Consider the following 19,922-nt stretch of genomic DNA (forward strand, 5'->3'; position numbering starts at 1 on the left):
ATTACTATGGGGGATGAATTACTATATGGGGATGAATTACTATGGGGGATGAATTACTATGGGGGATGAATTAATATGGGGGATGAATTACTATATGGGGGATGAATTACTATGGGGGATGAATTACTATGGGGGATGAATTACTATATGGGGGATGAATTACTATGGGGGATGAATTACTATATGGGGGATGAATTACTATGGGAGATGAATTACTATATGGGGGATGAATTACTATATGGAGGATGAATTACTATATGGGGGATGAATTACTATATGGAGGATGAATTACTATGGGGGATGAATTACTATATGGGGGATTAATTACTATGCTTACTATGGGGGAATATTACTATGCTTACTATGCATGACACATACACATCATTCATCTACTCTTGGTCCGGCCCCCGGGTCCAATATATGAATCCATTGCGGCCCTCAAGTCAAAAAGTTTGCCCACCCCTGGTCTAGACAGTAGAACATGCAGATATGCAACAGACAAGGCTACAGCCTTCAGTATCAATTTATGGAGCATCCAGGCCCCATTATGGGTGCTGGGACATCCACAAACCGGTGCAAAAACAATATCGTTGTCACAGCTGCCTCCCTCTCAGCCCCTTGCGCTGTCCCTGGTCTCTCTGCTGTCTCTCATCCGTGCTCCTCCCCCCTTCTGCTGAGATGAAACGCATTCCTAAGACAAGCTAGAGCCACCCTACCTCTAGGCCCCCTACACCTCCCCCCAGTTGCCTAGGTGACTGGGGGGGTCCGACCAGTTTGAAGAAGCTGATGCTAGACTCCCGAGGTATTCACTGGTGTGTAGCTGATGGAAGGAGCCTGGAAGGAGCCTGAGCTGCGGCCAGGACCTTTTCCGTGGCCAGGTTCGGCAGAGACCCAAGGTTTCCTAGGACCCCCCCTTCTCTCAGAGCTGGGGAAGACTGTCTGCTAGACTCCAGGGATCCGTGAGTACAAGCCCTCTGCCTGCTTCACTTGAACTGTTCTTGTGCTGACCTCACACCAACCCCCCCTGTTGGATTACTTGCTACAGAGACTCTCCCTTGGCTCTCGGTGCTGGACTTTAATTGGGTTGGTCCTTACGTGTGGCCCTGGACTGGTGTATTCACCCTCCCTGCGCACTCCCCTATTCGGTGACTGTCATCTGTTTGCCTCAATAAAGCTTTGTGCATTTGTCACCATGTACAGTACATAAGGGGGGATATGATCTCCATGTACAATACATAAGGGGGATATGATCTCCATGTATAATACATAAGGGGGGGATATAATCTCCATGTATAATACATAAGGGGGGATATGATCTCCATGTATAATACATAAGGGGGGATATGATCTCCATGTATAATACATAAAGGGGATATGATCTCCATGTATAATACATAAGGGGGGATATGATCTCCATGTATAATACATAAGGGGGATATGATCACCATGTACAATACATAAGGGGGATATGATCTCCATGTATAATACATGAGGGGGATATGATCTCCATGTATAATACATAAGGGGGGGATATGATCTCCATGTATAATACATAAAGAAGGATATGATCTCCATGTATAATACATAAGGGGGATATGATCTCCATATATAATACATAAGGGGGGATATGATCTCCATGTATAATACATAAGGGGGGATATGATCTCCATGTATAATACATAAGGGGGGATATGATCTCCATGTATAATACATAAGGGGGGATATGATCTCCATGTATAATACATAAGGGGGGGATATGATCTCCATGTATAATACATAAGGGGGATATGATCTCCGTGTATAATGCATAAGGGGGGATATGATCATCATGTATAATACATAAGGGGGGATATGATCTCCATGTCTAATACATAAGGGGGGATATGATCTCCATGTATAATACATAAGGGGGGATATGATCTCCATGTATAATACATAAGGGGGGATATGATCTCCATGTATAATACATAAGGGGGGGATATGATCTCCATGTATAATACATAAGGGGGGATATGATCTCCATGTATAATACATAAGGGGGGATATGATCTCCATGTCTAATACATAAGGGGGGATATGATCTCCATGTATAATACATAAGGGGGATATGATCTCCATGTATAATACATAAGGGGGGATATGATCTCCATGTATAATACATAAGGGGGATATGATCTCCATGTATAATACATAAGGGGGGATATGATCTCCATGTATAATACATAAGGGGGGATATGATCACCATTAGAGATGAGCGAATTATTCAAAAATTCAATTCGGCTGATTCGGCGAATTTCAGGAAGAAATTCAATTCGATGCGAATTTATTCGCTACGAAGTTAACTTATAAAAAGGGTTTCTAGGCTTCAGAGAGCCTTTAAATTAGTGCAGAACACTGTACCTTTAATTTAAATGCCCTTGGAGATGAGGAAGGAGAAGGAGATGGATGAGAAGAAGGAGAAGGATGAGAAGAAGGAGAAGGAGAAGGATGAGAAGAAGGAGAAGGATGAGAAGAAGGAGAAGGATGAGAAGAAGGAGAAGGAGAAGGATGAGAAGAAGGAGAAGGATGAGAAGAAGGAGAAGGATGAGAAGAAGGAGAAGGAGAAGGATGAGAAGAAGGAGAAGGATGAGAAGATGGAGAAGGAGAAGGATGAGAAGAAGGAGAAGGATGAGAAGAAGGAGAAGGATGAGAAGAAGGAGAAGGATGAGAAGAAGGAGAAGGATGAGAAGAAGGAGAAGGATGAGAAGAAGGATGAGAAGAAGGATGAGAAGAAGGAGAAGGATGAGAAGAAGGATGAGAAGAAGGAGAAGGATGAGAAGAAGAAGGATGAGAAGAAGGAGAAGGATGAGAAGAAGGAGAAGGAGAAGGATGAGAAGAAGGAGAAGGATGAGAAGAAGGATGAGAAGAAGGAGAAGGATGAGAAGAAGGAGAAGGATGAGAAGAAGGAGAAGGATGAGAAGAAGGAGAAGGATGAGAAGAAGGAGAAGGATGAGAAGAAGGAGAAGGAGAAGGATGAGAAGAAGGAGAAGGATGAGAAGAAGGAGAAGGATGAGAAGAAGGATGAGAAGAAGGAGAAGGATGAGAAGAAGGATGAGAAGAAGGAGAAGGATGAGAAGAAGGAGAAGGATGAGAAGAAGGAGAAGGATGAGAAGAAGGATGAGAAGAAGGAGAAGGATGAGAAGAAGGACAGTTCTGTGACAGTTTCTGTCTATTTCTGACAGTTCTGTGACATTCACTCCATACAGCGGTTGAAACATTGTATCTATTTGTTTCCATAAATGGATCCATTTATGGAAACAAATAGATACAATGTTTCAACCGCTGTATGGAGTGAATGTCCCAGAACTGTCAGAAATAGCGGAGCTCTGCAGATACACTTAGAGGAGCTCTGCAGATACACTTTTTGCCGGCTTGGAATTATTCTTATTTTTATCCTACTTCTTCTTCTTCTTCTTCATCCTCATCCTCAGAAGAAGAAGAGGATGAGGATGAAGAGGAAGAAGAAGAAGAAGAAGTAGGATGAAAATAAGAATAATTCCAAGCCGGCAAAAAGTGTATCTGCAGAGTTCCTCTATTCTGCAGATACACTTAGAGGAGCTCTGCAGATACACTTTTTGCCGGCTTGGAATTATTCTTATTTTCATCCTACTTCTTCTTCATCCTCATCCTCATCCTCTTCTTCTTCTTCTGAGGATGAGGATGAGGATGAAGAAGAAGAAGTAGGATGAAAATAAGAATTCCAAACCGGCAAAAAGTGTATGTGCAGAGTTCCTCTATTTCTGACAGTTCTCTGACAGCTCCTTCACATGTACAGCGGTTGAAACATCTGTATCCTAAATGGAAACTAATAGATACAATGTTTCAACCGCTGTACATGTGAAGGAACTGTCAGAGAAATGTCAGAAATAGCGGAGCTCTCTGCAGGGACACTTTTGCCGGCTGATCGGGAAAAATCCGATTCGCGCACCCGAAGTAGGCAAATATTCGGATTTGCCGCGAATCAAATTTTTCCTGAAATTCGTATTGAATTCCGGTTCGCCTGGTTCGATTCGCTCATCTCTAATCACCATGTATAATACATAAGGGGGGATATGATCTCCATGTATAATACATAAGGGGGGATATGATCTCCATGTATAATACATAAGAGGGGATATGATCTCCATGTATAATACATAAGGGGGGATATGATCTCCATGTATAATACATAAGGGGGATATGATCACCATGTATAATACATAAGGGGGATATGATCTCCATGTATAATACATAAGGGGGGATATGATCTCCATGTATAATACATAAGGGGGATATGATCTCCATGTATAATACATAAGGGGGATATGATCTCCATGTATAATACATAAGGGGGATATGATCTCCATGTATAATACATAAGAGGGGATATGATCTCCATGTAAAATACATAAGGGGGGGATATGATCTCCATGTATAATACATAAGGGGGGATATGATCTCCATGTATAATACATAAGGGGGGGTATGATCTCCATGTATAATACATAAGGGGGATATGATCTCCATGTATAATAATAAGGGGGATATGATCTCCATGTATAATACATAAGGGGGGATATGATCTCCATGTATAATACATAAGGGGGGGATATGATCTCCATGTATAATACATAAGGGGGATATGATCTCTATGTATAATACATAAGGGAGGATATGATCTCTATGTATAATACATAAGGGGGGATATGATCTCCATGTATAATACATAAGGGGGGGATATGATCTCCATGTATAATACATAAGGGGGGATATGATTTCCATGTATAATACATAAGGGGGGATATGATCTCCATGTATAATACATAAGAGGGGGATATGATCTCCATGTATAATACATAAGAGGGGGATATGATCTCCATGTATAATACATAAGGGGGGGATATGATCTCCATGTATAATACATAAGAGGGGGATATGATCTCCATGTATAATACATAAGGAGGGATATGATCTCCATGTATGATACATAAGGGGGGATATGATCTCCATGTATAATACATAAGGGGGATATGATCTCCATGTATAATACATAAGGGGTGATATGATCTCCATGTATAATACATAAGGGGGATATGATCTCCATGTATAATACATAAGGGGGGATATGATCTCCATGTATAATACATAAGGGGGGATATGATCACCATGTATAATATATAAGGGGGGATATGATCTCCATGTATAATACATAAGGGGGGATATGATCTCCATGTATAATACATAAGGGGGATGTGATCTCCATGTATAATACATAAGGGGGATCTGATCTCCATTTATAATACATAAGGGGGGATATGATCTCCATGTATAATACATAAGGGGAGATATGATCTCCATGTATAATACATAAGGGGGGATATGATCACCATGTATAATACATAAGGGGGATCTGATCTCCATGTATAATACTTAAGGGGGATATGATCTCCATGTATAATACATAAGGGGGATATGATCTCCATGTATAATACATAAGGGGGGATATGATCTCCATGTATAATACATAAGGGGGGATATGATCTCCATGTATAATACATAAGGGGGGGGGAATATGATCTCCATGTATAATACATAAGGGGGATATGATCTCCATGTATAATACATAAGGGGGGATATGATCTCCATGTATAATACATAAGGGGGGATATGATCTCCATGTATAATACATAAGGGGGATATGATCTCCATGTATAATACATAAGGGGGGATATGATCTCCATGTATAATACATAAGGGGGGATATGATCTCCATGTATAATACATAAGGGGGGATATGATCTCCATTTATCTAACACTGGCTGACCCTGGCTGGGAGGGGCAACAACTGACTCTGACATCATCTGATGTCACTAGTGGCAGGAATACAGTGATCAGTGAAAAATTCTATATACTGACACTGTACAAATGCCAGTGGCTGGGTGACGGGGTGATCAAAGGGTTAACCTCCCTAGTGGTCTGATGATGTCAGTATTTCTGTGCTCAAAGTGGTACTTTTTTTGCACGGAAATATGTATTTTTTTATTGTCGGCCTGTAATTTTTAGGAGTAACTCACTGAAATCTGTCCGGACAAGAGTCTAGTAAACATCCCGGGTATGTTACAATTTGAAACACGAAATCATAAATTATAATTTAATAAATAATCCTAAAAAATAATATAATATAATAATAAATTTAATTCAATAATATAATCAAATCAAAAACACTGAAATGTGAAATAGAGCGCCAAGTTGGCACATCGCTGAGCTCAGTCGCAGAATCGTTTTCAGTGTCTGATGAGGAATTTCCCCCACCAATCATTATCACTCAATTCTGCAAGTGGTTCTGATTTACTATCGCTGTTCTCTAGCTGGTCTAAAACCGCGTCTGACCTAAAGGGACGCTTTTTGGACGCCATGAACGTTTCTCAGTTTCCAGGCAGAAAGAACAGTAAAAATGCAGGCAGGGCGCCGGACAAAGCACTCGGGACACAATGTATGTGAAATGGTTGGATACAGGAATGTTATACGATGTGATTTTAGTGTATTTAGTGAATGTCACTTTTTGACATTTTCAAATTTCCCGCCAGTTCCGTCCCCCGTACGTCCCGACGTCGCAGGGGACGGAACCCAGATGAGAGATGCCGACATCGGGAGGAGGACATTGCCGGGGACACTGAAGGAGGGACTTCGCGGGAGCGCAGGGCAAGGTAAGTGAAGAACAGATCCCAGAGCAGAGTAATTTTATTTAGGGGTTTAGAACTCGGATGGGGTTGAGGGGTGTATGGGATGCCCAAGGGAACTGTGAACTTGAGGACAAACTCCTTAGCAACTATGTACAGATGGGGACAAAAATAGTTTCTCCTTTAAGAGCATTCCAGGTCTCTCTCCAGCTTTCCAAAAAAGGTGTCATTTGGGGCACGGGGGGGGATTTGTACTTTTCTGGAATTTTAGGGCCTCAAGAATTGAGACAGGCAGTCAACTGGACTGATCATTTTCAATGCTACGAAGTATAGCTGGTAGACTTTTTCTTTCCAACTTCCTGCGGATCAACTGTGGGTGTAGGATTAAAACTCTTTTTTTTTCTATCGTTGAACTGGATGGACTTTTGTCTTTTTTCTGCCATACTAATTATGTAACTATGTAGCATTAGAATGAGGAGTTCTGTAGGTGAATTAGGGGCTGAATGTGAGGGTGTAGAAGGTAAGTAGGCATTGTGTGCCGTCATCTATTTAGATCTCTAGGATATAAATTCTGGCAAGTACTTCTTTTTATCAGAACAGAAAAAATAAACATAGTTACATAGTTAGTCTGACTGAAAAAAGACAAAAGTCCATCCAGTTCAACCATTAAACTATGATAGAGATCTTTGTGTGTCATTTATATATTTTCTTTGTTTGAATAATAATATTAATACCATCCCATGAAAATATCTCCCAACGTATCATCCAGCTTAGTTATCGAGTCACTCACCCTCCCCGGAGTGATGGAAGATTGTATCCAACTTTATTCCGTATGACACCGGACAGTCGGGCCTATTATACGGCTGTTGTACATTTCTTGAAGCATTTTGGGTGGAACTGGGTTGGAATAATATCATCATCTGATGGAAATAGTGATGATGAGTCCCAAGAACTGAGCAGGATGATGAGCCAACACGGGATCTGCACATATTATATCTTTAAAAGCACTGCAAATCTTGAAGATCATTATCAGAAATTAAAGATGATGAATGAATCAACAGCTAAAGTCGTGGTAGTTTGTGGAATTTTCACAGCGTATATTTCTTATTTTGCTTCTATTATACCCTCTGCTATAGAAACTATCACATATATTTTCCCGCCGTCGTGGAGTAAACTCTTAGATACCTTCTATGCTAATTTTAAACCAATCAGCTGCACCTTCATATTTCAGTGGCCACAAATGAAAAGCGTGAACTTCAATCATCGTGGTGTTGGTGTCAGCTTCTCCAGCTGCTTAACTGACCCAATACTGGAAGATATTTGGATTTCTTCGTTTCGGTGCTTTTCCCCAAATCTGGACAAAAATAACTGTTTACAATTTAAATCTTATCGCCCTTTCAGAAATTGTACAGATGGAAATGATATTTCTAAAGTATTTTTTAATTACACATCTATACCTTCCTATGCATACAGGGCTGTGTATGTTCTGGCCCACGCTCTACACGGAATGTACACCAAGAAAATACAATCTGAACAAACTGGATTCCAGCACAGAGTGAGTTGGATAATAAGTGCTTATGTTACTCGGGGGCGTATTTACCACAAGGTAAACAAGGCATTTGCCTAGGGTGGCATTTTTTTAGATGGGCAGCACTGGCCCCTGGAGGAGGGACATGGGGACCAGGTGGGATCTGAGATAGGCTGTGGGCTGCTTGATGGTGTATGCAGAGTCCCACTGTCATTCCTGGGGATAGCCAGACCTGTGAAGGTGAGTGTCTTTTTTTCTGTCGGGGGGTGTTAGTGAAAGGCTCTCGTGGGTGGGGGTGGAGCAGGGGTGTTGTTGGTCACCATCAGGCTCTCTCCATGGGGGGGATGTCCAGAGCTGTGAAGGTAAGTGTCTTTTTTTTCTGTCGGGGGAGAGAGGTGGGGTGTTAGTGGAAGGCTCTCGTGGGTGGGGGTGGAGCAGGGGTGTTGTTGGTGTAGCGATACCCCCGTAGGGGCTGCTTAAGTTTGTTCACTCCGCCACTCTGCTTCTCAACCCCAAGAACTGTCTCAGCCTCAACTGGCAATAGTGTAAGTGCAAGGACCAATGAAAAGCACACACTTTATAATAAAACAGAGAGATCATCTTTACTGTAAGACCTCTATGGGAAGTAACAAACATTAACAACAGGTATATGTTAGGAGAATCAAGAGAACAGCAAATACTGTGACGGAAAGCAATATAACTTACTTTTACACTCGGGCTGCTTTCAGGGGATTCCAAACATGAATAACCCCAAGAGCAGAGGCAAACACTTACATGGAGACCTCAAAGTGGATTTAACTCCTCTACATAAATTTGGCTCTATGATGTCCAAGCAGAAGGAGAGCAGAAGAATGACTCTCTGTTGTGTCAGACTTCTCCCTTCTAACCCCCGACACCACAAGCCAAATAGGAAAACACTGTACCCAAATGATGCTTAATAGCTACTTTCCAAGGTAAAGCTATTCCCTCACACACCATGCAATATAGAGGCCTGACTATGCATGCGCGTGCACGTACACGTATGGCACCAGTAACTTCAGTCTCTTTGTAGCAGGATGAATGTTGGGATCTTCAGCGAGACACTTTCGTCGGTGCACTTAAACTCCTTAAACACTTAAAGTATAATTGTAATCCCGTGGCAGTATGTGTGCAGTGTTCCTGTCATCTGACAGTGGGAGAAATCCCTCTCACCAGATCCTGTGACTAAGGCCCAAACGATCGTCCTGGAAATGACAGGCTCCTCTGGTCACCTCATCATGAGCACTTCACACTGTCAGTGTAGGGACTGTACTGTAGACCACTTCTCTCAGTTTGGATGTTCCTTTGTCTGATCCAGATCACCAAGCATGCAGTGCACTGCCCATAAGCACTTCTTTGCCAGGTCCAATCTCTCTCCTGCCACATGCAGTCTCCTCTCCTCAGGAGAAACCCCAAGATGGATCCCTTCACTCTGCTCTCCCTAAGCATGATGGCTTTCGTAGTTCTTTTTTAATTCTATCTCCATATTAGCCTATAAGGCCGTTTCTGTTCAAGACTCCATCGTCCACAATGCTTTGCACCTGCACTTCCTGTCTGACAGAGTCCTTGTCATTGGCTCCTTTAATGGCTCTTATAATTGGCTCTCTCACTCTCTTACAGTCTGAGAGGAGAAAGGGGGGGCTGAAATCCCTCACTGCTTTGTCTGTGTCAGGGCAAGTGTCAGGTTACACAGGAGAGGCCAGTCAGCAGATCACCACCATGAGACAGGATTAATCTCTCCTGCTACACACTCCCCCCACCAAAGAACCTTTGGTCCTCCAAAGGCAGTAACAATCCTTGACCTGGTACATGCCTGATATATACACGCGGAGAAAAACAAGTTAGTACACACAGGAAACCAAACAATTTACTTTCTCATAAAATCTTGGCAGGGGAACCTCCCACCAGTTAGTAGCCTATAAGCCACCTTAATTGGACTTGCCCAGCCAGATGTGTCAGGGGGTGAGTCAGGATTTTCAACCACCAAATCTGCGGTGGAAGGATCAGGCGCTTCAAGAGTCCTTTTTGTGGTGAGAACAACCTCTTCAGAGCTCTCACCCAAAGTATCATATGTTAGTCTCTTTGGCGGGTGAATAACCCTACGCTCTCGCTGTTCTTTAGGCTCTGGGGTTGCAAGCACACTGGTCTCTTCTCCCTGAATTTTAGCTTCATCCCTAACTTCCTCTTCAATGAAGGATGGGAAGTCTGCAGAATCTGTTGTCAGCAAAGAGGACTGAGAGTCTTACAGCTCTTCAATTGGTGGACTCTGAGGCACAAACTCAGGAGCTTCTGGCCTGAGTATCCCGGTGTCGATTACTGTGGCAGGAGAAGGAGGGATAGCAGATTCAAGCATCTGAGACAACCACAGCCAATCCATTCCCATCTCTTCATCTTCGCTGTCTCCATCTTCTGCAGGCTGAAGCACAGACTGAAACCGAGTCACTGGCCGAGATCTCTGGGGGGCCCTGGATGATGACTGTGGATCTGGCTGTAGCGGCACACGAACTGCTTCAGATAGAGGCAACAAATGATTACGATGCCAAGTTTTCAGCGGGCCTGTGCTTCCCTCTGGCCGGATCTGGTACACTGGGAGTCCTGGCAGCTGTTTGCAGATGACATAGGGCTGCGATTTCCATTGGTCAGCCAATTTGTGTTTTCCAGGGACACCCAGGTTTCTCAGCAGCACCTTGTCACCCGGCTGTAAGTCCTGCACTCGCACCTGGAGGTCAAAGTTTCTTTTATTTCTCTGTCCTCGGGCATCTGAGGCAGCTTGGGCCTTGTCATAGGCAGCCTTCAGACTGTTCCGCAGGCGGTCCACATATCCTCTGTGTGAGGTTGCAGAGGTACGGTCTATGGACGTGCCAAAAGCCAAATCTACTGGCAGCCGGGCCTCCCGCCTGAACATTAGACGATAGGGAGAGTATCCTGTGGCATCGTTTGTGGTGCTGTTATAAGCATGCACGATAGCTGCTATGTGCTTGCTCCAGTGCTGCTTTTTCTCAGAAGTCAGAGTCCCAAGCATATCCAAGAGGGTTCTGTTGAATCTCTCTGGTTGGGGATCTCCCTGAGGATGGTATGGGGTGGTTCTAGACTTCCTGATGCCCAAAAGATCTAACAGTTTCTTGATGAGACTGCTTTCAAAATCTCTCCCTTGATCAGAATGGATGCGTTGAGGTAGACCATAGTGCACAAAGAATTTTTCCACCAAGATCTTGGCCACCGTGGGTGCTTGTTGGTCTCTTGTGGGAAAAGCCTGAGCATATCTAGTGAAGTGATCAGTTACTACTAGGATATTTCCCTGTCCACTCAAATCAGGCTCCAAGCTTAGAAAATCAATGCACACCAGCTCCATGGGTCCCTGACTCTGAAGGTGGCCCATTGGGGCAGCTCGGTGAGGCAAAGTCTTCCTTTGGATGCACCTAATGCAGGAGTGACAGTAACCCTCAACTTCAGCTCGCATGCAGGGCCAGTAGAATCTGTCCCTCACCAGGTGGAAGGTCCTGTCGGGTCCTAAGTGACCATGATTATCATGCAAAGCAGTTAATACTGTCTCTCTGTGTTTTTCTGGCAGGAACAACTGCCATCTTTCTTCAGGATCTCCAGAGGGGCCCCTTCGGTAGATCACCCCTTGGTGCAACTGCAACCGATTCCACTCTTGGTGTAGTAGACGGGCTTCCTTAAGGGAGTCAGTGAGGAGCAAGTCAGGGCATTGGCTCTCCAAAGCTTTCAATGCCAAGCTACAGAGAGGGTCTTCCAACTGATCCCTTCGCAAGTCTTTCTTGGAGAGTTTTGGCAGGCCTTCATCCCTGACTTGGGTGACGTTGCAGTAACATCTGGGAACACCAGCGGCTGACACTCCAAGGTCTTTGGCCCTGGATCCTCCTCCAGCTTGGTGTTCTGCTCCTTGACATAAGGCTTGTACCCCTTCAGGAGTCAGCTGAGTCCATTCTTCAGTATAGTCCCTGGAACAATGAGGCCTTCTTGACAATGCATCCGCATCTTTGTTTCCAACTCCTGGTCGATATTTCAGACTGAAAGTGAATTCAGATAAGGCAGCCAGCCATCTGTGACCTGTGGCATCTAACTTCGCCATAGTGAGGATATAGGTGAGAGGGTTATTGTCGGTCTTGATCACGAATTCAGCCCCGTACAAGTAATCTCTCAGCTTATCCACTACTGCCCACTTTAGAGCCAGAAATTCAAACTTGTGTGTGGGATAGTTCTTCTCAGTGGGTGCCAAGCTCCGACTCACATAGGCAACAGGCCGAGGGTGCCCGTCATGCTCTTGATACAGCACCCCGCCCAACCCGTCTCTGCTAGCATCAACATGCAGCTCGTATGGCTTGGTTGGGTCTGCATAGGCTAGAACTGGAGCAGTGGTTAGACTCCACTTCAGCTGTCTGAAAGCCTCTTCACACTGAGCAGTCCACTGTTCTTGAATGGACTCTCTGGGTTTCCTAGGACCTCCAGCTGATCGAACAGGTTTTGGCAGATCTGGGTCATCATCTTCCTCTCCACTCTTCAGTAGTTCGTTGAGTGGGCGAGCTGTTTTAGCGAATCCCTCAACAAATCTTCTGTAGTAGGAACAGAATCCCAGAAATGACCTAAGTTCGGTCACATTAGTAGGCCTTGGCCAGGAAGTGACGGCCTCTAGCTTCTGGGGGTCGGTGGCCACTCCATCAGCAGACACAATGTGGCCAAGGTAGTTAACCGAGGGTTGATAGAACTGGCACTTCTCCAGGGATAACTTCAACCCCTCATCATGGAGTCTCTTCAGTACCTTCTCTAGACGCTCTTCGTGCTCCTCCAGAGTCTTGCCAAACACAATGATATCCTCTAGGTACACCAATACCTCTATCAGGTTCATGTCTCCCACCGTCTTCTCCATTAACCTCTGGAAAGTGGCTGGGGCACCGGACAGGCCTTGTGGCATGCGGTCGAATTCAAAGAACCCCACCGGGGTAATGAAAGCGGTCTTCTATCGGTCTTCAGGGTGCATGGGAATTTGATAGTATCCGCTCTTCAAATCCAACACGCTAAACCACTTGGCCCCTGATAGACTCTGCAAAGCGTCTTCTATTTTTGGGGTGGTGTATTGGTCAGGAATGGTCCTCCTGTTCAGCGTCGGATAATCAATACACAGCCTCAATGCACCATTTTTCTTCCGTACCACCACTATTGGAGAAGCATATGGACTCCAGGACTCTCGGATGATACCTGCCCCTTTCAACTCTGCCAGTTGCTCACGCGGGTCTTCCAAGTCCCCTAAAGGAATCCGTCGAACTCTCTCCCTGAATGGCTTATCCTCTTTAAGACGGATTCGGTGTTTGGCACTTTTTGCACATCCCACATTGAATTCACTCTTGGAGAATGCAACCTTCCATCCCTGAAGCTGAGCCTTGGCCCTTTCCTTCCATTCAGGTGGAAGGGGAGTATTTTCCAGATAAAATTCCTTGGCAGGGATCCCATCTTTCTCTTCCCCCACCAAATCAGATAGTGAGACTGGGGTGGCTGGGTTAACTTGTCCCAACAACATCCGTGCTGGCATCTTCACAGGTAAGGCCGTTATGTTGCAGACACTAACTGGGATTTTTCCATGACTTCTTTGTAACGCTTTAGCTGAAACAACTTCAGGAATTATCTCTACTCCCGAACCTTTCCTCTGGCCATCTGCCTCGACGACAATGAAAGGGCCTGGTTGCTTCCAGTTCAACTTGACGGACGCTTGTAAACAGGCCACTTCACCAGGCTGTAACACCTTCTCCCTTTGGTCCAAATGCCAGATCTTCCCCACTCCTTCAGCTGGAGCTTTCTGTTCTTGCACCAGGCGCTGATAGGCCTGTCTCAACAAGGGGTGCACACTTGTAGTTGAAGTGTCTGACTCCAGAACAACAGGCGTCAACAGTCTTCTGACCAGATCAGTATTGGTTCCTATAATAAGGGAACCCGTACTGACCCCTACTGGGCGAGGACAGACCACTGCTAACGTGTCAAAAGTCTCAGTTTTCCCAGCCACCGAGGGATCAAAAGTCAGCCTGACTGGTAAATAACCGTCATAGGGGAAGTTTTGAGTGCCAATGCCCCATATCTCCAGCTCTTCCAACTTCTGCAAGGGCAGGTGCTTGAGGTGCTTGTCATAGAAGTCTCGGTAGAGAAGGGTCACTTGAGCTCCAGTATCCAAAAGGGCCTTAGTGTAGATTCCCTCTACTTGGATGGAAACGACAGGAGCAGGTCCCACCAGCCTGTCTGGAAGCTTGGGGGTGGTTGGGATCTGAGTCTGTTTGGTGGCCTGAATCCGCACTACTTTCTTGTGAAAATTCTGATCTGGTTTGAGTCTCCTTTGAGTGCTGGACATCTGGTGTGCATTGATCCTCCGCTGCTGGGCCGTATGTGCCAAAGTAAATGGGGCACTGGGTCGCTCAGAGGCAACAACAGGAGCCTTCTGCAAAGGGTTGAACTTCCGCCGCTGTCTCCTCTTGTCTTTTTTTATGAAGCTCTCTACTTCAGATGGGCACCCAGTTTGCTCCTTCACCGGGGCCTTCTGAAGGTTTTTCTGCGACTTTCCAAGAGACAACTTCTTTAATGCTCTCACCAACTCTGCAGTAAGGTCTGTCAGGTTCTCTTCATTTGAGCAATTAGCGATTAAATGGCCTTCCTCTCCACATAACTTCCTCTCCGATAACACTTCTTATCATTAGAGGAGACAACACCCTTCCTCCCTTGATCAGAGTGGACACCGTCTGCTTCACTTCCTCAAGTGATTGTTGCATATTGGCATGGGCTTCCATCACTTGTCCTACTGTTTTCTGAATTCCACAGAATGTTTGCTGTAGAGTAGTTTGCGCCTGTGCCAACTGAACTATAGCTTGTGTCAAAGTGTCAATGACGGGCCCTCCATCTGAGCTGGTCTCCGATGCAGACCCAGACTGTATGATGTAAGCCGTAGCGCCATGTTTAAGACCCTTGGCAGACTCAGGTATTTGTGCCTTGGCTGCAATGAGAGCTTCTTCCTCTCTAATAGCCTTTATGAATTTGGAGTAAGTGAGGAGGTCAGTTGGACTCCTGGATCGAAGTTGTAGCACAATGGGATCCAGTGGCTGGGCTCCCCTTTGCACCTGTAGCATTAAGGATTTATTGGCCTCTTCAGCTTTCATCCCACCTTTCATTAAAACTTGTTGAAGGGTTTTATCCAGCCGTGTGACATAGTTTATTAATTTCTCACCCTCCATTTGGTAAGTGTGATGAAAGAGATAGATTAATTCTGTGCAATCTTCAACTCTCCCATAAACTTCACAGAGTGCTCTAGACACTCAGAAACTGAGCAGGTGGGTTTATCCCGTTTCAGGTTTCGAACTACATCAGAAGCTGGTGCCCGCAGGCTCTCTACCACCCTCTGTCTCTTTACCGTGTCAACCACATCCCACTCTTCCACCGCTTGGATGGCTTGATCCATCCAAGTATAAAAGTCATCTTCTTCTGAAGGTGTGGGAACTTTCCCTGAGAAGAACTGTAGTTTGCGATACTCATAATTGGTGGACCCTACTGAGTTTTTGAGAAGCCCTGTAACTAGTTTGCCAAACTCAGCCACTAGCAGAGAAGGGGATTCTTCTGAGGATGTCCCTGGCTTTGAGGTTCTGACTTCTGGGTCCAGCATGGCACTATCTTTAAGAGTTGATTGCAGAGTATTGGAAATTATCCCGGACGAGCCCCCACATGTAGCGATACCCCCGTAGGGGCTGCTTAAGTTTGTTCACTCCGCCACTCTGCCTCTCAACCCCAAGAACTGTCTCAGCCTCAACTGGCACACCTGGCCATACTGTAAGTGCAAGGACCAATGAAAAGCACACATGTTATAATAAAACATGGAGATCAGCTTTACTGTAGACCTCTATGGGAAGTAATAAACATTAACAACAGGTATATGTTAGGAGAATCAAGAGAACAGCAAATACTGTGACGGAAAGCAATATAACTCACTTTTACACTCAGGCTGCTTTCAGGGGATTCCAACCATGAATTAACCCCAAGAGCAGAGGCAAACACTTAAATGGCAACCTGAAAGTGGACGTACCTCCTCTACATAGATTCGGCTCTATGATGTCCAAGCAGGAGGAGGGCAGAAGAATGACTCTCTATTGTGTCAAACTTCTCCCTTCTAACCCCCGACACCACAAGCCCAATAGGCAAACACTGTACCCAAATGATGCTTAATAGCTGCTTTCCAAGGTAAAGCTATTCCCTCACACACCATGCAATATAGAGGCCTAATTACGCATGCGCGTGCTCGTATGGCACCAGTAACTTCAGTCTCTTGGTAACAGGATGAATGTTGGTATCTTCAGCGAGACACTTTCGTTGGTGCACTTAAACTCCTTAAACACTTAAAGTGTAATTGTAATCCAGTGGCAGTATTTGTATAGCAAAGTGAACACGGTGTCTGTTCAGCAGGGCCATCTACACAACCCAGTGCCTGGTGAATTTGAGCAAGGTATGATGTCTCTGTATGTGTGCCGTGTTCCTGTCATCTGACAGTGGGAGAAATCCCTCTCACCAGATCCTGTGACAAAGGCCCAAACGATCGTCCTGGAAATGACAGGTTCCTCTGGTCACCTCAGGATGAGCACTTCACACTGTCAGGATGGCCTCTGTACTGTAAGCCACTTCTCTCAGTTTGGATGTTCCTTTGTCTGATTCAGATCACCAAGCATGCAGTGCACTGCCCATCAGCACTTCTTTGCCAGGTCCAATCTCTCTGCTGCCACATGCAGTCTCCTCTCCTCAGGAGAAAAACCCAAGATGGCCCCTTCACTCTGCTCTCCCTAAGCATGATGGCTTTCGTAGTTCTTTTATAATTCTATCTCCATATTAGCCTATAAGGCCGTTTCGGTTCAAGACTCCATCGTCCACAATGCTTTGCACCTGCACTTCCTGTTTGACAGAGTCCTTGTCATTGGCTCCTTTAATGGCTCTTGTAATTGGCTCTCTCACTCTCTTACAGTCTGAGAGGGGAAGGGGGGGCTGAAATCCCTCACTGCTTTGTCTGTGTCAGGGCAAGTGTCAGGTTACACAGGAGAGGCCAGTCAGCAGATCACAGCCATGAGACAGGATTAATATCTCCTGCTACAATTATATCACCTGACACCCCCTCTGGGGCAGAGTCCCAGCATCGGATTATACAGATGTGATATCTATTATATCACCTGACACCCCCTCTGGGGCGGAGTCCCAGCATCGGATTATACAGATGTGATATCTATTATATCACCTGACACCCCCTCTGGGGCGGAGTCCCAGCATCAGATTATACAGATGTGATATCTATTATATCACCTGACACCCCCTCTGGGGCGGAGTCCCAGCATCGGATTATACAGATGTGATATCATGTCTATTGTATCACCTTACACCCCCTCTGGGGCGGAGTCCCAGCATTGGATAATACAGATGTGATATCATGTCTATTATATCACCTGACACCCCCTCTGGGGCGGAGGCCCAGCATTGGATTATACAGATGTGATATCATGTCTATTATATCACCTGACACCCCCTCTGGGGCGGAGTCCCAGCATCGGATTATACAGATGTGATATCATGTCTATTATATCACCTGACACCCCCTCTGGGGTGAAGTCCCAGCATCGTATTATACAGATGTGATATCTATTATATCACCTGACACTCTCTCTGGGGCGGAGTCCCAGCATCGGATTATACAGATGTGATATCTATTATATCACCTGACACCCCCTCTGGGGCGGAGTCCCAGCATCGGATTATACAGATGTGATATCTATTATATCACCTGACACCCCCTCTGGGGCGGAGTCCCAGCATCGGATTATACAGATGTGATATCTATTATATCACCTGACTCCCCCTCTGGGGCGGAGTCCCAGCATCGGATTATACAGATGTGATATCATGTCTATTATATCACCTGACACCCCCTCTGGGGCGGAGTCCCAGCATCGGATTATACAGATGTGATATCATGTCTATTATATCACCTGACACCCCCTCTGGGGTGAAGTCCCAGCATCGTATTATACAGATGTGATATCTATTATATCCCCTGACACCCCCTCTGGGGCGGAGTCCCAGTATCGGATTATACAGATGTGATATGTCTATTGTATCACCTGACACCCCCTCTGGGGCGGAGTCCCAGCATTGGAACTGCTACAACCAGCATATAACATTACCCATAAGTATATAGATGTACACCAGTATAGAAATAATACAAGCTTTATATAAGAAGAGATTAATAACACTCCATACATCCAATGTACAGCCATAGATTATCAACAAAAGGGCCCGATAGGAGTGCTGGGAGAATTGTGCTCATATACCCGGGTATATATAGCCATCAATAGAGATGCCTCCAGATGAATGGTTCAGCAATGTCCAGTGGAAGGGGCCCCTGAGGATTATGACACAGCATCTGTCTGTGTCAGAGACATGAAGACAAGATCAGCAGCAATAGGGTTAGGGTTAGATCCTCCAGCCATTGTCCAACCAGCCTGGAGTGCAGCTTGGCACATGCAGGAACTGTGGTGTGGCACTGGAACCCAAGAGTCAGCCTACTTTGTCTTAGATCCTAGTAGTTTCCAATCTTCCATGCAACCGGACCTCCAACTACCTAATGCGTTGTCAGATGCCTAATCCGGATCTAACTTATGCTGGTTATTGAGCTCTAAACCAAAACTAGCTGTAGAATCCCAGACCAGAAGACGTTGGGTTAACTAGTGGAGAGAGAGGGAGAGAGAATAAACAACGTGAGCTGTTTACCTCCTAATAGACAGGAAGGTGACCAATACACATACAGGAGCCCAGACCGAGCTATCTGGCACCATACAGGTGAGATCATGACGATAGGGAAGAGATACGTCCATCACTGGAATCCAGAAGTTACGGGCAGGTAAAGTGGTTCTAAATCAAACTCCTTACGGCTGTTTTTACTTCAATCCATTCTCTGCATTAAGGTAACAAACCTTCCATGCAGATGATCCCCCACCCTCAGCCCCCCAGCCCCCCGTGATACGAGGTACCCAGGGAAGGAAAGCCAGACGAGTTTGGCAACCACAGTCTTTGTTTTTCTTTATTCTGGCGACATGAATAAAGAGCTTTCTTCAGCCAAAAGAAAGGAAACCAAACAGTCCGTAGTCCTGTTATCTGAACAAACCATCTGACCACCGCTCACCACCAACCTCTCAGCCCCACATTGGGTTGGGGTTCCCCCTGGTCTCCAGGTGCTGCAGGGGTTCAGCAACAAATTTCTCACCCTTGCAGTTTGTGAATATTTTACTCCTCACTGCTTGCTGCCTTACAAAACTCCCCTGCCTGGGACCTAACCCCTCCAGGACCAAAGTTCAGGTAGTCAGAATAGCTGGGACGGTGGCCATCTTGGTGGAGGCTTTAGCCAGGGCCTCCTTAATTGACTTGTTTGACGGGGGGCCTGGTGCCTTGGCGTCCCCTTGACCATTACACCATTTTCCAAAGGGGGGGCTGTCGTGAGGATTACAGCCCCCTTATCTCCCTGTGTCCTCGTATTAGCTCCTGGCCGTGGGCGGGCCTATACACGGAGCTCTATGGGGATGGAGCGGTTCAGGTCAGGGGGGGTCCGCAGTGCGGGTCGGGTCCTCCTATATTACATTGTGGCCGGGATCCGCAGCTCC

This window comes from Staurois parvus, unplaced genomic scaffold (genome assembly GCF_062004578.1).
Source record: "Staurois parvus isolate SC_StPar_1 unplaced genomic scaffold, SC_StPar_1.0 ptg001895l, whole genome shotgun sequence".
NCBI classification, from domain to species: domain Eukaryota; kingdom Metazoa; phylum Chordata; class Amphibia; order Anura; family Ranidae; genus Staurois; species Staurois parvus.